Raw genomic sequence first — 2,655 nt, 5'->3', positions numbered from 1 at the left:
CCAGCAATGGGGATCCCATGTACAGAACCTACACTTCTGTACTCAGATAGCTTGTCGGCTATTAACTTGGCTGCTAATCCGGTGTATCATGCTCGGACTGAGCATGTGGGTAATGACTGTCATTTTATACGCGATGAGATCATACGAGGAAGGATTGCAACGAAACATGTTTCAACAAAGTCTCAACTCGCCGATATCATGACAAAAGCACTTGGACGTCGTGAATTTGAAGCATTTCTTTTCAAGCTGGGTGTTTGTAATCTGCACACTCCATCTTGAGGGGGGAGGTATTGGGGCTGTATTGGGCTATTATATCTTGTATATGTCAATGTAAATGGGCTTAGGACACACTTGTATATAAGGCAGTTGCCTCTCTTACGTAAGGAATAAGAAGAACATCTTAAACTACTGAAATCTTCTTGACACATCTCCCTATGGACTTCACCGGCAGCCTCGAGAGTATTTCTATTATGAGATCAGTAGGGATCGTATCTGAGTTCTCTCTTCCATCCAACAAGGTCTTAGCTCGCGTATTGCGCTTAGATTTCCTGGCTGAAACAGACTTTGCTGTAAAACCTAGCTTGCCTCTGAGCTCGTATCGTAAGAAAGATTTTAAAAAGGCCTTTGACAGAAAAATAGAGTAAAAAGGCGGTATAAAATTTATCTTGTGCATGCTGGTTATGACTTACGAGAAAGCCCATGCCCAAACTTAATTAGGGTATACGATTCTTGTTGGTGACTTGTATTTCGAACTCGTTAGATTAATTTTGTTAAGTACACATTCCCTAAAACAAGCAACTTAATACTTCTACTTTCTCCATCAGCGAAGCGATCCCCTCTATCAGAGATAAGTGAACCTAATTTTCCATTGTAGTTTATCAGAGTGCCCTCAAATTTCAACAAAGTCTCAACTCGCCGATATCATGACAAAAGCACTTGGACATCGTGAATTTGAAGCATTTCTTCTCAAGCTGGGTGTTTGTAATCTGCACACTCCATCTTGAGGGTATTGGAGCTGTATTGGGCTATTATATCTTGTATATGTCAATGTCAATGGGCTTAGGGCACACTTGTATATAAGGCAGTTGCCTCTCTTACCTAAGAAATAAGAAGAACATCTTAAACTACTGAAATCTTCTTGACAATGTAAGTACAGAGTTTAGAATGAACAATAACACACTATAGAAATCTATGAAATCTAATCTCCAGAAGAATCACACAGTCTCTACTGATATGAACCTTGATGGCTTCACCCATCACCCCTTCACTAGAGTAAAAACTAATAAATGAAGTTGCTATAACCCCAAGATCGCGTCCGGTGACCACGACCATGGCATCAAATTGCTTCCCTTGCTGCAAAATCTTTAGAGATGCACATAAGACAAAGTGAACTCACTAATGTCTTCTCTATACAGAGCTTCTAAAGCACAGCGTTCCATGATACGACATGTTTATCCTCAGCGCTCTAGAACACCGTAACAGAATCAACCAGTTTTCCGAGCTTTGAGTACATGTCAACAAGCGCAGGATTGGATATGGTTCCTGTCTCAGGGGAAGAAGAATAAAAGACCAAAGCACAAACCTCTTTTCTCAACTCGATATACTCTTGTAGTTAGTGATATAGCCGAGGCGGAGTCGGATTTAGGGTTTCTATTCAGCAATGGATAGTGGCCGCCGGAAATTGTTAGTGAAAACCGAGATTCACACAAATCGACAACAATCGGAGGTGTTGGCGATGAATCGTGTGAACCCTAAAACAAAAATCTTTGTTTGTTAACAAGAAAACTGTTTTCATTTGAGATGTATAGCAGAATTTAGACCTGGGCGTTCGGGTACCCGTTGGCGTTTGTATCGGGTTTTTTGGATTTCGGTTCTCTTTTATAACACTTCATAGGTCCCATTCTCGTAAATTTGCAAGTACGTGTCGGGTTCGGATATAACACATCGGGGCCGGGTCGGTTTTATATCACATCATAGAACCCATAAAGTAATCATATATCATTCGGATTCGGGTTATATCGGTTCGGTTCGGATATAACCGAAATAAAATCTAAAATTTAAACTTAAAACATAAGAAATATATATTTATTTATATAGTTTTAAGTATTTAAGGTAGTTATTTAATTTTTAAATACTTATTGTTAGATAACATATCAAAATAAATATGAAATTGAATATTTGAAGTATATATTCATGTTTCATATAATTATATTGTATATTATTTTGGACATTCGGATCGGTTTCTTCGGATATCTTTTCGGATTTTTCGGTTTTTTTTCGGTTTTTCGGATTACCCATTCGGGTTCGAATATGTTTTGTACCACCTTACAAGACCCATTCGGATATTTTTTACATTTCGGACCGGATACGGATAGGATTTTTCGGTTCGGGTTCGGTTCGGATTTCGGGTTACGGATATTATGCTCAGGCCTAGCAAAATTAGTTTTATTTTTATCATGTTTAAGTTTCTAAAATTAATGATAATGGCATTATTGTAATAATCCCCTAGATTATATTTGCGAAGTGATTTTGCCACATGTCCTCTCTATAATCAATTTAACAAAACAAATATGACATGACTACTAAAATTGATCTCTATAATCAATTTAACAAAACAAATATGACATGACTACTAAAATTGATGACCTGACTTCT

Source organism: Brassica oleracea, unplaced genomic scaffold (assembly GCF_000695525.1).
Source record: "Brassica oleracea var. oleracea cultivar TO1000 unplaced genomic scaffold, BOL UnpScaffold01387, whole genome shotgun sequence".
Classification (NCBI taxonomy): Eukaryota; Viridiplantae; Streptophyta; class Magnoliopsida; order Brassicales; family Brassicaceae; genus Brassica; species Brassica oleracea.
Note: the sequence above shows the minus strand (reverse complement) of the source record.